Source organism: Gorilla gorilla, chromosome Y, assembly GCF_029281585.2.
Source record: "Gorilla gorilla gorilla isolate KB3781 chromosome Y, NHGRI_mGorGor1-v2.1_pri, whole genome shotgun sequence".
NCBI lineage: Eukaryota > Metazoa > Chordata > Mammalia > Primates > Hominidae > Gorilla > Gorilla gorilla.
In genome coordinates, this window is record NC_073248.2 from 20,303,804 (window position 1) to 20,325,585 (window position 21,782).

The 21,782-nt window shown below is 45.1% G+C and overlaps 2 pseudogenes; one reads left to right on the plus strand and one right to left on the minus strand.

Moving 5' to 3' along the window:
- The window catches only part of LOC134757947 (centriole and centriolar satellite protein OFD1-like), a 318,779-nt pseudogene that overhangs the window by 40,538 nt on the left and 256,459 nt on the right, over positions 1–21,782 (plus strand).
- Positions 3,590–5,203, minus strand: LOC129530319 (testis-specific chromodomain protein Y 2-like; annotated as a pseudogene).

Below are 21,782 nucleotides of genomic sequence, written 5' to 3' on the forward strand. Positions count from 1 at the left end.
CCTCTGTTAAAGAAAAGTTGGGACAGAGGCAACATTTTCAACAGCGGAGGGTGAAAGGAGACTGCCAGTGTGTCTCCCAGGAGCCCTATCTCCAAAGCCTTGTAAGGATGGCAGCTAATCTATTGGATTATATCTGACACTGGCCCAGAGCTTTGTTTGCTCTTGAGAAATTTAAAAAAAAAATGAGGACAAGCTGCAGATATGAATGTAAATAGTTTGGAACTGCACTCCTTCTCACATATTTTTTTGACAGAGTCTCACTCTGTTGCTTAGGCCGGAGTGCAGTGGCACAATCTTGGCTAACTGCAAGCTCCACCTCCAGAGTTTATGCCATTCTCCTGCCTTAGCCTACCAAGTAGCTGGGACTACAGGTGCCCACCACCACACCTGGCTAATTTTTTGTATTTTTAGTAGACATGGGGTTTCACGATATTAGCCAGGATGATCTCGATCTCCATCTCCTTGTGATCTGCCCACATTGGCCTCTCAAAGTGCTGTGGTTACAGGCATGGGCCACCGTGCCCACCCCCTACTGACCTTTTTAATTAAACCCTTCCCAAGTCCATGAATCAAAAACAAACCTTGCAGTCCCCCAATGCACCACAATGTATCAGTCTCTCATTTTCAGGTGTCACACAGAATTTTTTAATCTCAAGAAAATTAAAAATTATGAATGTAGAAGGTGAGATTATAGCAAACATTTAATAAGTTAACTTCTGACAGAGTAGAGTCAGTTGCCAACTTTGAGGAAGAGTCTGATATTTTTATGGACTCAGAAGAAAGAAAATGTACTAACTAGTCTTGAAGAAAGCACTACTAATCTCTTCTGGGACTTTGTGCCTGGAACTATTAATAGCTGAAGTAATTACTCAGCTTGGCTCAGGAACTTGGCCCTGAGCCACAGAAGAGCTAAAGTGAAAGCATGGCCCGGGACCTTTGCCTGGGACCAGAAGCTAAAATGATAATTTACAGAAACTTGGCTCAGAGTCTAAAGCATGTTTAGTAATATAAGGTGCCCTTTGTAACACACTGGAGTCCAGTGTGTACACGTTTGGAAAAAGAAAGCAGCTATTTCCTGGAAGCCCTCTGGTTACATAAAAGACATAGCATTTTAATGTGGGGTATTGTTTTTTTTTTATCTGAGTAGCGGTGGGCATGTCTTAAGCACACACACAAAAAAATATTGGGCTTTTTAAAAAAACTTATTTGCCTGGGCCACAGGATTGTGCAGGATTCTTAAATCTGTGTCTGCAGCCTAATTTTTCAGGCTGTTTATCTGCTTGTCAAAATTTTACCAGTAACCAACTACAACTATGTAGCTTTTTTTTGGTCAATACTATTGAAGACCTAGATAGTTTCCGAGGGTGAGAAGGCACATTGTTTGAAGTTTCCTATGTGCAAGGCTTTTTGCCCTGTGAAACAATACAAATCTTTCTAAATATTCTAAAATTGTTCATGCCTTCTTAGCAGTCATATCTGAAAGGCCCACAGTAAACAACTCCCAAATGTCAGAGACACATTCTCCCTGGAAACAATCAAAACAAAATTTTGTTGCCCTGGCTTTTCTCATCTTCTTGATATAGAGAATCTTTTATTCACATCATCACCATCATCATCAACTTTTTCAGTTTTAACATCAAACCCTCGAAATCCATTACTACCCCTATAGGAAATGCCCAGTGAATGAGGTGCCAGTAAAGTGCAAATTTCTTATTCATTACAGTACCTTAAACAAATAAAGTAAGACCTGAGGAAGTTTTCTGATACATTAATAAATATAGAGAGCCTTTCTAATATCTAGCCCTTTTTTGGTCTTACATGGGAAGATGTTGTGTTATTCCTAAGCCAAAATCTTACTGCTTCTGAGAAATAACACTACAGGCAACAGAAAGATGCTGGGCCAAACCACATATCTTCTACAGCATGTCATAAAAAATAAAAAGCAGTCAAAGAGAGAAAGAGTGAAGAAAAGACAAGATCGTAATTTCCAGTAGCAAGCCCTTTGAAAACTAATTTCAGCCATAGTGATCCCACAGTTAAGTTAAAAAAAAAAAGTAACAAAGAAAAGAAAGCAGGACTTTGGTCCTTAAAAGAACCCAGATCTAAACCTTTCCCAAGCCAGGGCTGTGATGACATCTTTGGATCCCTGCAGTTCCTGGCATTTCTACATTTCTGGATGCCACTGCATTTTTCAGTGCCTGCAGAAGAGAAAGCTTGTGGTATGCCTGATTCACCTAAAGATTTGCAGGGAGCTGTCACCTGTACCACCAACTGACCTGCTTACCTCCTCACAGGTAATGTGCCTAGCTGTGTGCAGTGGCTGGACTCAACCATCACTTACTCATACATCTGCCTCCATTCTGTGCCTGGCACATCCATAGTGAAATGAAACCTATGCCCATCATTTGAGCTGAGTGCAGCCTGCAAGATGGGTGTGTAAGTTTAGACAACAGGCTTAAGAGAAACTTGTGCAAAGGTGCCATCATCCACAGAGATTCTTGGCTGGTGAAGCAACATCCTAGAGATCCTGTGACAAAGGTGACATTCATCACCCATGGCCAGTAGATAGATTATTCAATTGTGCCTATGTAATAGAACCTCCATGAAAACCAACAGAACAGGATTCAGAGAGCTTCTGGGTAGCTGAACACATAGACAGTTCTAGAAAATTGTGTGATCATAAAAACAGACACTGATAATTTTGAATATCATACAGAGTATAGGGGTCTTTTCTTTGTTTTGAAAGAAGTTTCTGCCTTTAATAATGTGTCCAGAATTTTAACTTATTAACTAGAACATACTCTAAGGTAACCTAAATATGCACATTACAAACATTAGAACGTGGATATTTCCACCAAAATGATTCCATAATTCACTAATACGGTGCAACAAGTTTTGCTTTAGAGAGATAAAGTTTTCTTTTGTTAACTGGGTAAGAACTAGACATTTATAAAAGAAAATCAAGTGATATCTCACCATAAATTCTAATCATATGTTCAGTTTAGAAGAATGATCATCCGTGAATTTTATGTTGGAAATATTTATTCTGAAACATAAGTCTTTTAATTTGTAATTTTGTGTCTCTGAAGTATTTGTGCCGCTATAAAGTCAAGGGCACCATCTCCAATAGTTCTGTGTCTTTGTGGGAGGCAAGCTGAGGCTGCCTCATACCCCAGTAGACTCTGTATTGTAGGATATGAAAATAAGAAAAATAAACATTATTACAGGATTCTCTGTCATTCACATCTAATAAAACACAATTCTGATCTTATATATAGTAGTAGCCATAGATACAAATTAGAGTTTAGGAACAGTCTAGTACCCAACAGTCTGCTTTTATATTTGGGCTATGTGTGCATAAAATAATTATATTTGGACAAATAAGCTGTTTTATTATTTATTTTAAAGTTACAGTGCTTAAAAATGCCATGATAACTTCAATACACAGCTGGGACATTTCAAGTTCTGTTTCCAAGCCTTAGCTATGGGTGAAATTGTTTTGAGCTATGAAAATGGATTAGGGCATCTTGAAACTCATGATGCATTTGGTTCAGCTTAGTTCTTGTGTCCTGAGCAGACATACTGACAATTAAAACTCATCAATTTTATTTTCAACATACTTTAACATGGATTCTATCCCTTGGGCTTGAGCCTCAGATCTTCCTCAGCACCTCACACTCTCTCTCATTGGCCTGTTCCAACTCCAACTTAATATTACAGCGAACAAGGGCCTTACATTCTTCCAGCACAATTCTATTACATGAAGCAAGTTCCTTAATTTGAATCATAACCTCTTGGGTGAAAAACACCTGAGAGACTAGGCCTTTGGCATGTGCCTCCCATGCTGTCAGCTTTCACCCAGCAATTAACATTTCATTGGCAGATGCTTTACCCATGATTTTTGGAAATGTAACAGTAGGACAGCCATCTGGTCTCTGACCAAAGGTCGTATAAACAGTTTGGAACCAAGCCTTTTCGTTAGCCCACAGGAGATCACAAAGAGGCAGTATGAGTGCACCTAGTCCAATGGAAGGGCTGTTGACTAATACAACAATAGGCTTTTTTAAATTGAATAAAAGTATTCACAAAGTTCTTGATGGTGTCCACCATTTCAAGGCTTGCTCTGTTTCTGTCATTCCTTAAGTACTTCACAAAGTACCCAAAATCAAGACCGCAGCAAAAGACACTTCCAGCTGCACTGAACAGCACAAGCTTGCTGTCATCTGCAGCAGCCCTATTCAGAGCATTAACTAGTTCTTTAATTACTTCTGTATTCAGTGCATTTTTTTCTGTCGATCTAGTTCACAGCAATATCTGGGTGAATCCATCTTTTCCTTACTACAATGTCTCTGTATTTTCTGGCACTTCCTGTTAGCCTTATGGCGAAGTACATTTTCTTGATAAAAGGCTGGTCTCTGCCATCATCAGTAACATTTCTTTGCCCACCTTTCACTCTTGGAACTGATGTATACATTTCTGTTGTTCCATTGGCTGCTAATGGGTCTATTAATACCACGATACCTTTTTGGGTAGCTGAGCCTGTGGCCATGGAAGCAGTAACTGAGCCAGACATCTGGGACATTAGTGGGTGTATCTGGGTCCTGTTCTCTATTCCAGCCTGTTCTGCACTGGGACCTGATAAAGCCCTGACAAGCTTCCTTTCTATCCCATTGAAGACCACCATGTCCTGCTGATCTGCTGCAGTGGGGTCCTTCCCGTTTCTCGAGTTCCTGAAAGCCACTCACAGTTTTCTTGTTGTTAAAGGGGCTGTCAGGTGCAAGTATCTTGATAGTTGAATTTACTAGCTCCATATTCTTTGTGTCAGAGAGAAGTGAAGCTGCCTTTCTCCTAACGTTCTTGCTGGCAGCAAATAACTGGCTGTTTTTGTACCTGTGGTGTTTGCCAGTCATTAGCATTTTAGGAGAGTTCTTAGAATAGTTCACTTTGGTAGATCTGGAAGTTCTTCTGGCATTGTTTGAAAAAATTCTACTTGTTCTGATCCATGTCAGTTTTTTTCTGTTTTTCGGTCTGTTGTCTATTAAAATCATGTATACATTTTTCACAGTTCACGAGGTGCTTCTCTGGTTCCCAAGTGTCATCCTGTTTGTCTTACCCTTTCCAGCGAACCAAATGCTCTATATTCCCATGTTTGCCTTTGTCTTTTGTCAACAATAGCTTCTACCTCAAACTCCTGGGAAGCCATGAAGAAAGACACAGGATTGGAGCAGTTGCTGTGCCGACTTTATTTCAGTTGCATCTCCACATAGCCACTTCTTTCTGCCTCCAGTTCTTCACCAGGTTCTGCATATGGATAAGCGTCTTTTACTTCGTCACCACTAGTGTAGTGAACATTGTGTGAAATAGCAGCTATGCTATGTTCCTTAATCTCTCCACACATACTCCCTGGTGGGACAGCTTGGGCTTTGTCTCATGGTGCACAATAGCTTGCTCAGTAGCCTCAGATAAGAGTAGCTAAATCCATAGCCCCTGCCCTCTGGTGTAGTGCAGAAAGCTTTCTTCCTGCCTGTTACTCTTTTGTGTTTGTTTGTTTAATTGTGGTTGCTGTGATGATTATATTGAACATTCTAATGTTATAACATTTTTAGTTATGCTAGCTTACGTTTGGTAACATACAAAACCTTTACTCCTGTATAACGTAACTACATTATTGCACTCACTGAGTTCTCAAAATTATACATTTATGCATTGTAGGTCAAAAACACAAAGTAGTAGTAGTTTTTTTATTAAATATATTAGTGTTTTAAGTTATGTGGATAACAAATTGTGGAAGTGCACATTGTTAATTTTTTATCCTATATATTTTTTCATGTATTTATCTTTACCTTCGTCTGTGTTTATTTGTACTGCTTCTGAGTGTCTGTTCATTTCACCCTGAAGTATCCATAAGACATTTCTTAAAGGGTACTCTACCGGTAAAAGTTGCCAGTTTTTATCTGGGAATGTCATCATTTGTCCTTCACATTTGATGGATAATTTGTTGGATCATAAGTTTTAGATATGACAGTATTTCTGACATCACTTGGAATATATTAGTCTACTGCTTTCTATCATCTTAGATTTCAGATAAGAAATCCACTGGTTATTCAGATAAGAAATCTACTGGTTATTTTTGAGGGTCCCTTTGACATGACTAGCTACTTCCCTTGCTTCCCTTGAAAATCCTCAAGATTCTCTTTGTATTAGTTTTAGACAGTTTAATTATCAGGAAGGTTTGAGTTTGCTAATTTGAGTTTCTGTTACTTGGAGTCTGTTGAGCTTCTTGGGTGCTTATTTATCGTCTTAAATTGTTGCAGAATTTTTGCCGTGTATCCGTATATATATTTTTGTCATATGTATTTTTTAAAAGTAGTTTTTTAAATGATTATATTTTAATTGAAAGTTTATTGGGAATTTCTGATGGGTAAAGTCTCCGGTTTTGTTTATTCTGTTTTTATTGCATTCTGGTTTTCTTACACAGAAACCTAAAACACTGGGACAGCCACTATAATGGCCTCCCTGTTAGGATTTGTAAACACTTGTTTTCCTTTATTTTACATATTTATTATGTATCCATTGATCTGATTCCTTGGAAGTTGGGTCTATTATTTCAAATTTCCATTTGTAACCTTTACATCTAATAACTGTTCACAGCACACCTGCTGTCTTATTTCATGTGTGGTTCAGTAGACATTCAGGCAGTGAATATTATATTTATGAACCCCTACTATTAATTGTTTATTTTCTGTGATGATAACTTTGCAATAATTCAATACGTTCATTTTAGAATTTTTTTTTTAAGTCAGAGTCTTGCCTTGTCATCCAGGCTGGAGTGCAGTGTCACCATCATGGCTCCCTGCAACCTCTGTGTCCCAGATTCAAGCAATTCTCATACCTCAGCCTCCAAAGTAGCTGGGATTACAGGCGCTGAGTAGCTGGGATTACACGCAATTCCATTTTTGATTCAACTTTTTCAGGATTTCCTTGACCACTTTTAGAATTAATGACTCACTACAAAAACTCAGAAGACTTAGAAAAGCTGTTACATTTATGGTTATAATTTATTAAGTAGAAAAGATACAGATTAGATTTAAGAAAGAATATAGGAGTTAGGGATGTTTCCACAGGAGACCAAGTACATGCCGCCAGTTGTCCTGTCACAGTGGAGTCACAAAAGCAGTACATAATTTTCCCAGTCATAGTGTGACATGTGCAAAGTTTTCCCAAGTAGGGAAACCAAGCAGAGTCTTGGCGTCCAAAGTATTTTGTTGGGGTTCAATTACATAGGCACACAGTGGGCACAGGACTGTCACTAGCTACTCAAACACCATTTCTCTCATAGAGGTCAAACTAATACAGCATGTGGGCCCAGAGACCCATGCATTAAAAAAAAAAAAGCAGATATTCACTACTACTTACATGGTTAGAATCCAATATATGTCGTTGCCCAAGATCTCAAGTGGACTAAGACAATCTTTCTTACTAGGCAGAATTTCCCAAGGCACTGGAGGTTATCCTCTGGGGCAAGTCTTGAGCCAGTTCTGAAGACCTTTAAAATATACATGGTTGGGGATGTCTAGACCTATTGAATTAACATTTTGTTGCAGAGCTTTATAAAGATAAAATGTAACTATCATTTGTGCAGAATATTTTATGTTGAATTATTTCTTCATTTGTCACAAGGCCTAAAGCAGTCAACAGCTTACTGTTGAATGAATAAATGATTTCCAGGTACCTGTTCTCAGGCATGGAAATGTTCAAGGCTCAAATAGTAAAATCAATGACCACCTTAGTGATGCCAAGAACTTCCTTAAATTATCCATTTATCTGCTCTCCACTCAAACCATTAATATTTCAAATATGCACAAACAGGCTGGGCATGGTGGCTCATGCCTGTAATCCCAGCACTTTGGGAGGCCAAGGTGGGCAAATCACAAGGTCAGGAGATCGAGACCATCATTGCTAACACGGTGAAACCCTGTCTCTACTAAAAATATATACAAAAAATTAGCCAGGCATGGTGGCGGGCTCCTATAGTTCCAGCTACTCAGGAGGCTGAGGCAGGAGAAAGGCGTGAACCCAGGAGGTGGACCTTGCAGTGAGCCGAGATCTCACTGCTGCACTCCAGCCTGGGTGACAGAGCAAGACTCCTTCTCAAAAAAAAAAAAAAAAAAAAAAAAAAAAAAAGCACAAATAAGCAGATATGACTATTAACTGAGGTATGCTAACAACTCAGAATTCTCAATAAAACTACAGCTAGATATTTACCTTGCTTTCTTTCCAGTTAAGGCTGATCACTTTTGGCTGTCCATGTGTGAGAACACTATTTACAAATTACATGTCAAGCATGTTGAAAATACCCCATGATACTTGTTAAAGCATAATAAGAAACACTTTATTCAGAACAATAAGATGAGTATAGACACCACTGCAGTAAAGTTTTGTAGTTTGGGAGACAAATTGTGCTCAACTCTGAATACAGTAAGGATAAGTAAGAACATATAGCCAAGAAGCAGGGTAAGGGCTGATGGATGAAAACTTACTAAGAGGAAACAAGGATGAGGGGTATTCTGGCTAAAGTGACCAAACCAATTCTTGCTGGGGACAGCCAGGGTAACCAGACTTGTGAGATGGTGGACAGTGAGAAACTTCATGGAACATTGAGGCTGATGAGATATCAAGGATGAGGTGTTCTTGCTAAACTGACTTTTCAAGGTAATTTGCTACAGCTGAGTTTTACAAGAAAGTTTACAGATGGTCCAAGAGGAAGGTACAGAAGCCTGACAAGAGCAATAACAGAACAGGAATCACTCTGAGAGAGACTTGAGACTAGGACCTAGAATTTGAATTACTTGCTTAATAAAGAAGACACAAATTTTTTCTATTATGTTTCACTTCAAAATGTGATTTAAGAGTACAGAGTAGTAGAAGATGAGAAAAGGAGACAGAGCCTGCATGCAAGACAAGGAGATAGCCAGTTTATCATTTTCTGTCTAGATCTGTTATATCAAAACATGGGCTCGCAGACATCCGAGCTGAACATGCGTAGTCAGTGCAGCAAAACTATTGCAAGTGCCAAAGCTAGCAAAGCTAAAAACGTAAGGTATCATTGGGGAAATACAGTCCCAATTAAGCAGAAAAAATGAATTAATGTAATACATATTTATGAACCTTAGGTGGATAATAAGTAAATATGCCAATTAGTTTTGTAAAGAAATGAGGCAAACTGAGAAGGTATATATTAAACAAAAAATGTTAGAAATAGAAAAAAACTGCTCAACGATCTTGTAGATGTAGTTGGAGTTGCTCTCTTGAAAGCATTTTTTTTTTCCCCAGACTTACTTATTCTATGTTTCGGTGACTGTTTATCCTGGTGGCTATTTATATGTTTCCACTACAGGAAACATAGACATATTTTTAGGCATGGTTAAATGGTTAGAGAAAAACAACAGGATAGAAGACCCAACTTCACACTTTATGGATGGTGAGATAATGGGATCTGTCACTGCCATGGGGCGTATGTATAGTTTCTCATACATGCAGCCCTGGGGAAGCTGAACACCTGATTATGTTAAAATCGATGTAGAAATGCATGTGACATGACAGGACAACTCTGATTTGACAATTTTACTTCTGGGAATCAACTCACTGAAGAGGAAGAAGGCTATCAATGAACAAAGTAGCTGAGTGTGAACATTAAAAAGAACACATGGAAAGGATTCAACGTAAAGAGCAAGTTTTACAAAATTCAGCTTCAGCTGCTTTTGAGAGGTGACCTTCATTTTCCTTTCTTTACTGTGTAAGAAGATTAAGGCTGTCTCAGGGACCATCAACTGGAATCAAAGGGCTGGGCCACCAATCTGGCTTGAATGATGATCCCCGCGTGGGAGAAAACAGTAATCTTGCTGCCTTATGAAGCAAAAGATATCAGTTAGGACAAACAATAAACACACTAAAAAGCCTGAAAGGAAAGTCAGTATGATGAGATAATTTTGAAAATAAAGAAGCATTTTGAAAAGCTTCCACAAATTTCTAAAACTCTAGAATGCCACACTCATGCCCCAACAAACGTTTTGGGAAAAGCTAAGATCTCATGTATGCCTGAAATTTATTCTCTGAGTAACAGGAAGTGAAGGCAAAGGTCGAGTTGTAAACTGCTTGGCTGTGTTAAAGGCCATAAAATGTATTACAGAGGCAGAGTACAATTGCGAAAAATAGAAAATGTGTATTCTCTAGACATTAAAAAAATCCTCTCTCAAATCAAGAGCCTACCACTAATGAAACATAGGTATCAGTGACCACTTATGGCAAACAATACAGCTTTAAAAATAAACTGAAATGGCAACTAAATAAGTAACTGTAACTCACAACAAACAGCCGCAAAGCCTAGGAAGAGAGGAGAATTTGGTTTCCAGATTTACTACAGTGTAGTATTCAACATATCCACTTTTCAACCGTAAAGAATGATGAGTCAGACAAGATGATGTACTTACTGCCAGGTAGCTGTGGCCCACTAGAATCTGAGACCCTCTACAGAGCTCTGTGGCCTGGCAGTGAGAATGGTGTCCTGAGACCCTGCTACCTCCTCTTTCTGGTGTCCAGAAAAAGGACATCCCCCAGGAGGGAGGCAGTCCTCTCTCAAAGTGATCTCCCCACCATCAACCCACAGAGACACACCCATTTCTTGGAGGAAGAAGCTTAGGCCCAGGTGGAAACAGTGTGAACAGAAGCTGAAATAAGGCCCCTCTCACAGCTGTGAGCAGCCCTCCTAGACCTCTTGGGGTGGGTGGTGGAGAGAGCCCAGCAGGCTGTGGCAGGGCTTGTCTCACAAGACTGGGAGACCACATCTGCCCACTGCCAATGGTGCCCTCTGAAAGGTGTCCTCCAGTGACCCTCACAGCCCCAGCCCATGTGGCATGGAAATACCAAGTGCCTGCCTAGAACAGTCAGGTAAGAAGGGACAAGGTGGGACTCAGCAAGGGCACCAGGAGGGTGCAGTCGGGGGCACGGGCTAAGCAGGAAGCTGGAAAATATTCATCTTATCCCAGATTTAATCAACTCTTGGGATCAGCTCCCATGGATTTGCCTGAGCCCTGTCCCGCTGGCTGGTTTCTCCTCACCTCTTTGTCTCCTCCACCCCAGAAGGCCCAGGGCTCAACCAGCTCACCATCTGTCCCCAAATTGTAACGTTTTCCACACATCTGTTCCTTGATGACCCTCAGCAACAGTTGCACACCTCTCGGCATTTCCAGGACCACAAGCCCCCTCTCCCAGCCGAACCCCTCCACAGCTAAGCAAAGCCCCCCTGCCACTGTTCCAGGCCAAAACACCCAGGCATTGTCCCCCCCGACTGCTGTTGCACACCCACAGCTCATCTGTCAGAAAACAATGGGCCACCCCCATCACCAACCTCCTCTTCCACTGGGATGTGACAATCACCTACTGCTGCCCACAAGCCTTTGGTCCAGCAGGCAGCCTCCTGAGCCCCTGTGACCAGTTGCACGCTCACCTGTGATGGTCTACCCCACTGAGAGCCAACATCAAAGTCCTCACAGGCCAGTCCTGGCCTCCTTCCAGCCCTGGAACCCCTGGAGGCCTGTGCCCCAGTATCCCCACCTGCAGCATGGGTGCTCATTTCCCACCCCCAGCCTGACACCCAGAGTCAGCTCACCCAGACAGTGAGCTCCATGGGCCAGGGATCTAGAGGCATGTCAGTGGCCCAGAACCTCCTCCCCTTTAAAAAAATCCTGACTGTGTGATCCTAGGGAGGTTGTCCCCAAGTTTTTGGTCCCTCAAATGCCTGTGGAGGGCAAGGCTTGGGGGGTGGGAAGCAGGTCCCACCCCAGACCAGCCCTTAGTGCCTGGAGTCTGGTCTCACCTGTTGCCAGCCTCAGCCTCCCATCTTCCTCGCCTCCTGAGGGTGGGGCACCTGCAATGCAGGAGAAAGTGTGTACGCGCCACAGCCCTGTGATGGCCCATGTCCAGGTGCCTGCTGATAACCAGCAGAGCACAGCGTCCTTCTGTCCTGGGGCTCAGCCTTTGACTGCCCCAGGAAGGCACCAGCTGCCCCTCACTGATGGGGTTGGAGGCCCTCATTCAGGCAGCACCTCCTGGGGGTGCCCTCCTCTCTACCAATCATCAGAGAGACCCTCACAGAGGAGTTGCTGCAGCCACAAATCCTGAGACCACTTGGACCCTCTGGTCACACAGCCAACCAGTGAACATAGCCAGCAACATCTCCTCCTCGCAGCCTGGTGTCGACCTGGCACCACCCTCTGTCACAGGCACATGGAAGAGGCACAGCACGCACTGGGTGAGCTGCTGCAGCTGTTGGCTCTGATTTCTTCATGGGAGGAAGTCAGCACCTACAGTATTTGGGGCTTAGCTGGATATGGTCCAGGACACCAGCCTCACACCAACCTTGACCCAGACAGTGAGCTCCATGGGACCCCTTCCAGGTGGGTGGCAGCTCAGCGCCACAGAGTTCCCACTGCTGAGAACCAGCTGCAGGCAGGCCCATCTCAGGCCTGGGACCTCAGTGGGTGAAGAACGTGAAGCACACACACTGAAACCTGGCACACAAGGCCTCAACATCCCCTCGGGTGGCACCGTGGCACCCCCTCCTTAGAGGCACACCAGTGGAGGCCATGGCAGTCATGAGTGAGCAAGAATCTGACCCAGACCCTGGGGTCCTGCCAGACAACCCTCAAATCCCAGGCTGGAAACCGTACTTCTAAAGGGCCAGAGGTCAGTATTATCAGCTTTGGCAACCGTTTTCTCTGCCAAGGGCAAGTGCCACCATAGCCAGAGAGCAGCCTTCCCCTGACCACCTGTAAATAAACAGGCATGGCTGGACTCCTATAAAGCTTTATTCATGAACAGACAACAATCAAATTTCACAGCATCATGAAGTATAATTGTTTTGATTTGTTTGAACATTTGGAAATGTAAAATCCACTCTTAGCTCACGGGCAGCACAAAAGCAAGTGGGGACAGGCCGCACTTGGCTGACATCTGGCTGAGATGGAGTGCAGAGGAGTGGATGGCAGGATGGGCAAGTCCAGCCCCCTCACAGTGGAGATTCACCCCAGGAGGTATCCCTCTCAGTAACCCCTTCCCATCCCTCATCTTGGCTTCAAGAGTAGCTCAGGTGGAGAGTGGGGGAACAGAATGGTCCTTAGCAACAGGCATGGAGATGCAGGCTTAGTCAGCGTGTGGACATATCCACTCAAAGTGCACACTGCAGGCGCCATGTACACCAAACTGAGCACAGACGTAACCAGCCCAGGAGGCTGTGGTGAGGGATTTTTGGTGTGGGGGTTCTCTGGGACAGGCATCAGTCTCTATCCCGCAGCTTATCTGGAAGTGCCACACAACAGTCATTACAAAAAACACACACTGATAAAAGACCAAAATACAAATAGGACACCAGGTCTGGCCAGCTGGGTCTCACAGGCCAGTGGAGTGAGGAAGCCCAGGTGAACCTACTAGGGTGGTGGTGGTGGACTCCTTCCTACAGGGAGTTTGGGACCCCCAACTCACAAATGAAGACCCACATAAAGCCCCCACAGGCTCAGGGGAGAGTCTGTCAGTCATTAGGCAAGGGGGTCAGAGATAGAGCAACAGAGCAGGTGAGAAGCCCTGGTCATGTTGCCCCAAGGGCTGAGAAGCTGGGGTGGGGGTGCACATCTGGAGGCAAATGCAAACATGTGGCCCCCAGGCCCCTCACCCTGCTGAGTGCCTGCCCATCTCCCTAGGGACCACCAAGGCCTGAGACCCAGACACATGACACCTGATCATCACACCCAAGATTCCCTGCCAAGGCTAGAATGCCCAGTGCAGGCAGGCAGCCTGGGCTTGGGGCCAGGACAAGGGTGGGGGTCCCACTGGGTAGGCCTGCGTCCATAGACCCAGGTGGGATGGTTAACTCACCACTTGTCATTCTGATAATGTGCAGCCTAGATATGAGGGCCCAACTGCCCACTCTGGCCACACCAATCACGCTTCCCAGTCAGACCCAATTCTGCCCATCCTACTTAACCTGGCCACACATGCCCAGTGCCCACCAACACCCTGCCAGCCAGAAGGACCCATGCTCATCTAAAGCATCCATACATGCCTGCATCCCATAGGGACCCACAGCTCAGGGACAGCCCCATGTGGACCCCAGTGGTCAAGGGGTCTCCTGGCCTAAACCCCTGCTCTTCAATCCTGGTCATCAAGTCTTTTGGGGACCACCAAGGCACTGGTCACTGAGGGCCCCCACAAAGGCAGAGAATGGGCTGGTCATGGCAGCCTCAGGCCTGGGCCCTGGACCCTGGGAAATAGCTGGTTATTTCTTATTTGGACTGGGCATTGACAACAGGTCAAACCATGTGCACAAGTATTCTCTTCAATCTGGTCCAGCAGGAGGCTGGGGGACCCAGTGCAGCTCCTAGACCATCCTTGCACAGTGGTCCCAGCAGTATGGGGTGGGGAGTGGGGAAGGGTCCCATAATCAGCCAAAATCTGAACCCTGACCTGCTCACCCACCCTGCACAGGGACCTCAGACTTCAGGCAGAGGCAGGCAGCAGAGTTGCCATCTTCTGGAATCCCATCCAGGGCCCTCAGAGGCCTGAGAAAACTCAGCAGGGGCTGAGCTGAGGGATTCAGGCCAGGGGATGCTAAGTGAAGGGCAGCGTGCAACCAGGCATTACTGGCACTGAGAGTTCAGGATCTAGCTGGCCCTGAAAAGGTGACAACAGGACGGAGCCCCTCCACACCCCAACTATCTGCCAGGCACACATGGTGCTCCTCACTTCCCCAGAGGCCTGATGAAGGGCTCTTTCTTAATCAGTAAAATGGGCGCACCCACACATGCGGTGGTGTCCACACACATCAGACAACGAAACTTCTGCTGTGCTGATGTGGGGGATGGCTATTCCTGTCCCCACATTACCCAGCATCATCCTCACATGGTGCTGAGCTTGGGGTGCTCAAGACAACAGCCCACTGATGCAGCAGCCCAAGGGATGCTGCGTCCTGGAAGGACCTGTGGGGCCTAGGGGTCATTTCACTGTCAGAGCATCTCTCTGAGTTTGTCATTCAACAGCCCTATGCCTCAGTTTCCTCCACTATCACACAAGGGAGAAATCCCACCCCACAGAGCTGTGGACCCAGCGAGGACAACACACCAAGTTAAATGGCTGGAATGTACAAAAGCCGGGCTGAGAGTCCCTGCCTGGGATATCTCACCCTAGGACTGAGGACCAGTCCATGGCCAGGCCAGCCTGTTGGGGAGGGCTCCCACTTCCAAGTCACTGCAGTTGAGACCCCCAGTGCATTGAGGGAGGCACAGGGTGGGAAAGAGTGGAACGACACCCCATCAATAGAGCCCTGGGCAGACCTTAGAGAACAAGATTAAACTGAGACTCGAGTCTGAAGCCGGCTCCGCCAAAAGACTGGGTTTCGGGTGACACGAGGGCCGTGGTGAGGGAAGAAAGCCTTCAGCTTTTAGACCTGTAGGAAGATCTGTGAAGGGCTCTTGCGGTAAGCACATGTTGCCGGGTGTATGCTTGAAAACAGCCCAAGAAGAGGGGGGCGTCTGGAAGGAACTGCGATGCCAAGGGAGAAGGTTCAGCCTTCCTACTTCAGCACCTGGGCTCATTCCGAAAAGTGTCCTAAGAAAGCCAGAAAAATAAAAAAATAAAAAAATCCAGAGGCCAGGGTGGCTAACGGGGCTTTACTGGGACTATCTAGCCTAATGCTCCAAACAACCCAGCCATAGCAGCCCATAAGTCCTCTGAGACAGGTGAGGAACCTGAGGTCACAGGAAGACACACGGAAGGTCCAGGCAGAGACCCCTAGGCCCGCACACCTCCCCCCGTGGCAGGTCCAACTTTTTCACTAGTAAGGCACTCGGGCTGCTGGGCCACGCCAGCTCCCCCACGCCAGGAAGGAGCTTCGTGCTGCTGCCTGGCTGGGGGCAGGGGCGCCGCCCTCCTGTGGCTCCAGAGCTGGCTGCTACCAGGGGAAGCGCCCGCGTGGTCCAGGAGCTTGGCGGCTCGTGTGCAGCAGCCAGTGCACCTGCTTCTACTCTCGCCGCGGCCTCTGCCAGGACCCCGACGCCCCGCCGGACCCTGCCCTCCAGCGGGGCTGCGGCCCCACTGCCTACGACAGCCGCCCCTCCCGGCATTCGGCGCGCTTCCCGGGGCACAGGCTGCGGCATCCTCAGGATGTGGCGCCGGCCTGCGACCCCCACGCCTGGCTTGGGCCCCAGCGGAGGAGGGCGCTGCTCCCAGGGGAGGGCGACCGGTCACCTGGGCTGGGAGGGCGGCGCAGGGGCGGAAGCGGCTGTCCGGGGCCGCCTGGCGCTGCCGCCTCTCCCCGCCGTTGTCCTTCCAGTCTCTCCCTGGCGGCTGCGGAGCCCTCCCAGGACAGGGGCCATAAATTGCAGCGCATGGAAGCCCCCTGGCGGGGCTGCCACTGGGACCGCTGGAGATCCGAGCTGGCCGGATGCTCCGGGCCCAGACCTGGCGACTGCTGGCGCCTGACCCGCTGCACGGGTCTCCGAAGAGCTCGCTGCCCACCCGGCGCTGCGGCCTCGGCTCCCGCGTGTGTGCTCTGGTGGGTCCCTGCTAGGGGTGAACCTATGGGCCAGCTTCCCACGCCCAGCTCCCAAGCCGCACCCATCCTAGCTCCCTGGGCTAGGGGACTGGCTCCTCCTGGGGGCCGTGGGGCTGGGAAGCAGGGGCGTTAGGGGAGAAGGAGGGACCGAGGGCAGCCCCTGCTGTGTGCACAGCGAGGCCGAGCGCAGGCCTCTGTTGCTCAGCGTGCGGCTTCAGTTGGGACTGTGCTGGGGCTCCCAGGGTGGTATCGGTGCCTGAGGTGATGTCAGGGAGGCTTCAGCAAGAAGGAGCCGCGGAGCTGAAGCCTGGGGTGTGAGCTAGTCATTTTCAGGTGGAAGAGGGCAGGACCGAATTGCAGGTGGAGACAACTGTGTGTGTGCACACCTGGGGGTGAAGGGGACGCAGCCTGTCTACCTGACCCATGAAATGCGGGAGACCGTATATTACAAGCAGTGGGTTCACTGCTCCATTGATTAAGCAAGTCTGTGACACATGTAGCTAAGCTGTGAGTTCTATGCCAGGGATCCCAACACCCACTCCCCCAGGAAGACACAGGTTTGGAAGTTGTGTGTTTGTCAGGCCTGAGAATGAAGAGCAGGGGCCAGAGACACCAGGTAGGGGGAACCCACCCTAGGGCTCTGAGGGTCGACGATGTGGGGAGCTGGTGGCAGAGCCTGAGCTGGCCCAAGGTTGCAGGGTGGGGATAGATTTAAGGCATAGCGGGGACTGGTGACCTCAATTCCCAGTCGGGCCTCCTGGTCCAGCCACCAAGTAGTGGGTGCTGCCCTGCAAAGACTCTGGGTGTGCCTCAGACCCCCTCACCACACGTGACTGGGAACTTCCATGTCTACCCTCACAAGAAGAGGTATCTTCTGTCACTTTCAGGCAAGCTCAGGAAAGTCAGGTGCCTATGTGAGCCAAGAGGAGTGTAGGCAATGCCTCAGCCCAGTGTTTCTGGCTCACCTGGCTTGTGGCCTTGGGGACTTGATATGCAGCACAGGAAAATGGACAATGAAAGTCCCTCCCTGACTGGCTTCTCACTCCACTCTGACCAGCCCACTGCACAGCGCCCACCCTGCAGCTCGTGGTGCAACCTGTGTAGGTGCACCTCCACGTACAGAGGCTGAGCTGGCTCTGGGCTGATCTCACGGCCTTCTGATGGCTCAAACCCTCAGGATGCCTCATGCTCACCCTTTGACATCCATCTGACAGCTCAGCATGTCTGAGCTGTATGCCATCCTCAATGACTGTTCTAGACAAGCCCAATTCCCTCAGGAGTGGCAGAGGGAACTGAGCTGGAAACTAAGTCCTGACTCACTGAATCCCAAGTGGGCTGTCCAACCTCCCCCTTCAGTTCACAACTCCAGACAAATCCCCTCCAGGGATGTGATCCCAGGGGTCGCTGATTCACTACTTAATTAAACAGTTACTGAAAAGGCCAGGATGGGCATGGGCCCTTACATTAATCCCCTTTCTCTGTGAGGGGGCTGGGTTGGGTTTGCCATCCTGATGTCTTTGTGGAAAGAGCTGGCCAGTGGAACAAGTCTCAGGGCCAGCCATGGGACAGGGAACATAAGATTCACTTATGCTGGAACCCTCTGAGACCGCTGCAGGCAGGAGGGTCCAATGGTCTATCCACCTCTCTCAGGTTGGTGCTCACAGCCCCTCTCTGGCTCACTCCCTCTGCACCTGCACCTTCTGGCCTCTGGGAGAGGAGCATCCATTCATCCTGTGCTCACAGCTTTCTGCTCCATTTCCATGAGGATGGTGTCCTTGGCAGAAATGCCCAGTAGGGGGTCCTGAGCCTGTCCTCGCTGTTCTCTAAGTGCCAAAGTCAGTGAGAGGGACTTGAAAACTGCAGACTTATTAACAATATTTTCTGCACTTTATGCTTTCAGGGTTTTTTTCTTAAAATGTATAAAAACAAATATTGAAATTTCTATGTTTTATATAATTTGGATTCTGTCATCACATAGAGCTTTTATTTTCCTGAAGTTTATTTGTATGTATGTAAAACAAACATTGAATTTTTCTTCTTTACTGAAATTGTTAACTGTTTTAGAGGCCAAATCTTTTTTTTTTAAAAAAAATCCCTCTATAGCAGCATGATTTATAGTCCTTTGGGTATATACCCAGTAATGGGATGGCTGGGGCAAATGGTATTTCTAGTTCTAGATCCCTGAGGAATCACCACACTGACTTCCACAACAGTTGAACTAGTTTACCGTCCCACCAACAGTGTAAAAGTGTTCCTATTTCTCCACATCCTCTCTAGCACCTGTTGTTTCCTGACTTTTTAATGACTGCCATTCTAACTGGTCTGAGATGGTATCTCATAGTGGTTTTGATTTGCATTTCTCTGATGTCCAGTGATGGTGAGCATTTTTTCATGTGCTTTTTGGCTATATAAATCATGCTGCTATAAAGACACATGCACACGTATGTTTATAGTGGCATTATTCACAATAGCAAAGACTTGGAACCAACCCAAATGTCCAACAATGATAGACTGGATTAAGAAAATGTGGCACATATACACCATGAAATACTATACAGCCATAAAAAATGATGAGTCCATGTCCTTCGTAGGGACATGGATGAAATTGGAAATCATCGTTCTCAGTAAACTATCGCAAGAACAAAAAACCAAACACCGCATATTCTCACTCATAGGTGGGAATTGAACAATGAGATCACATGGACACGGGAAGGAGAATATCACACTCTGGGGACTGTTGTGGGGTGGGGGGAGGGGGGAGGGATAGCATTGGGAGATATACCTAATGCTAGATGACGAGTTAGTGGGTGCAGCGCACCAGCATGTCACATGTATACTTACGTAACTAACCTGCACATTGTGCACATGTACCCTAAACTTAAAGTATAATAAAAAAAATCCCTCTAATTTCTGTAAACATTTATAATTACATATATATTTTCTATACCTAATACACTACTTTGGAATTCTTTGAGGCCTAATGGCATCGGGGTGCTCTGGTTTTGTTGTTGTTATTTCTGAATGACATTGACTTTGGTGCTCTTCATTTTGAGTATTTAAAAGTACTAGATTGTGTGATTACATTTCACATGACTTAATTGATGTGCTGTTCAGTGCTTTGAGTTGAGCTTTGGGTTTAGTTGAGCTGTGGGTTGGAGAATTTTCTTCCACTGGATTGTCCTGGATTTTTCTTTTTCTCCCTCAATATGCACCTGGAAAACATCTGAATTAATTTATATTCACTTAAATATTTCTGCAAAAACTGTACACAAAAGCCCCAAAGTATAATTTGCACAGTTGAGCACATATTCTGTTGTCCAGCATTATGGTGGTTTGTAGCGGAAAAGATTTTTAGAGTATGTGGAGTTTTGGAATATTCCCAGAAGCCCAGAGAGTCACACTTTAGCTTTGCAGGAATTAATTCTCAGAAAACTGCACAAAATCGCCTTTGGATGGAGAATATAACCCCAGCAAAAGCTCTGATTTTTTGAAGTCTGTAGTATGTGTTATTTCCAGAATACACACACAATCATGGCGATGTTATTAAATGATTCAAATATGAAATGCTGTTATGCCTAACATAACGATTCTATGTGATCATGCCTTTTGGCTGAGGACACTATTGCTGTCTTGGAATTATTGATAATTAGATTCTAATTGCTAATAAGTCAGAAAATTAGGAACACCAAATTTCAGTCTTCTCAAGAGCACTCCTCTTATTAAATTTGAATTTTTACCTTTATGGCATGCAAAAGAATTACTGTTAGAAGAGTGTTTAATGTTTTCCAGATTATAGATTACTGTTATTAGTTATCATTAAATTGTTAGTTTTTAAAACAATAGAGTTGGGAGTATCAATATGTCTTTCAATATCCCTTAGTGGAATTTATTAAATTTTCATGGATGTCCTTTAGGAGGTTGAGGAATTTACTTCTGTTGCTAGATTTCTGGAAGATTTATCAGGAATGAGTGTCAGACTTTGTCAGATGTCCATTGAAATCATCATGGTCTTTTCCTTTATTCTATTAATATGGTGTATTACACTGATAGATTTTTAAATTTGTATTGGTAAGATAATTCCACTGGGTTATATTGCCTCACATCTTTTCTAATTTTTCTTAATTTTTATTAGAGATGAGGCCTCACTCTGTCATCCAGGTTGGGGTGGAGTGGCACAGTCACAGCTCACTATAACCTCAAACTCCTGGGCTCAAGTGATCCTGCCACCTCAGCCTCCTAAGTAGCTGAGACTATAGGTGTGCACCATCATTCCAGGCTTATCTAACATTTTTATGTGTTGCTTCATCCAGTTTTCTAGAGATTTTGAAGATTTCTCTGTTTGTTCATGAGGGATAATAGTCTGCACATTTATTTTCTTGTGATGTTTTAGTCTGATTTGTTATCTGGGTAATACAGTCCTCAAAAATGAATTGATGTTTTCCTGATTCTCTGTTTTCCAAGTGTCTGTGAAGTATTGGTTATTCATGAAGTGTTTAATAGAATTCACTAGTAAAGCTATGTGGGCCTGGGCTCAACTGATGAAGAGTTTTCATTAGTCTAGTCTATTTGCTTGTAGTGTGAGTATGCATATATTCTCTTTCTTCTTGAGTTTATTTTTAAAATTTGTGTATATCAGAGAATTTGTTTCTAATTTGTAGTATTTCATGCTTCTAGGCAGTTGAGATGGAAGAATAAAAATAATGTTAGGTGAAGGAAGTTGTGGACAATCCATGAATATCTCAACATCTGTTGTAGGAAGGTTAAGATTATTCTTCTTGCTGTACTTAAAACTCACACTTATAGTGTGAGGTAAATGTAATGTTGTATATAAACAGAATTAGGAAAATGTGCCATTTTTCTTAGAATTTAATCAAGATGGAAGTCTGGGCCTACCTCCTCTCTTTTATTAAATTGTAGACAGGACACCAACACAAATTTGAATAAGGACAAACAAAATGTTAGCAAATGAAGAATGGTATGAACTGGTTAAAATGTGATGAAATAGAGTGGTGAATATTCACATAGAATCCATGATGTGCAAGGCACTATTTCAAGCTATTTGCACACACAGTTTTAATACAAATGGCATTAAAATGTATAATTCAAAGATTCATATAAATAAAAATTACAACATTGAAAATAATATTAGGTGACACTAAAACTGTCATAGAAACACACA